Genomic DNA, 245 nt, shown 5'->3' with positions numbered 1-245 from the left:
GGGAGATCCGGGGGAGGAAGGAACGAAAGGTCTATAAAGAGGGAAGCTTGCAAGACTTTGCAGAGGAAAACCTGCCTAGAAGGACTTGGTTTCTGCCTGCCTTTCCTCTAGGCTCTTGAGACACCAATCCGAGTCCCCTGACCCTTCCCCTTTCCCCTAACGACCGCCTGCCAGGCCAAGGGAATAAATCCTTCCTGTGTTTCTATCGCCATCCCTGGGACTTGAAGGGCTTAGAAGAAGCTTGT

Source organism: Mastomys coucha, chromosome X (assembly GCF_008632895.1).
Source record: "Mastomys coucha isolate ucsf_1 chromosome X, UCSF_Mcou_1, whole genome shotgun sequence".
Taxonomy (NCBI): Eukaryota; Metazoa; Chordata; class Mammalia; order Rodentia; family Muridae; genus Mastomys; species Mastomys coucha.
The sequence above is the reverse complement of the archived record's forward strand: the minus strand, read 5'-3'. Positions refer to the sequence as shown.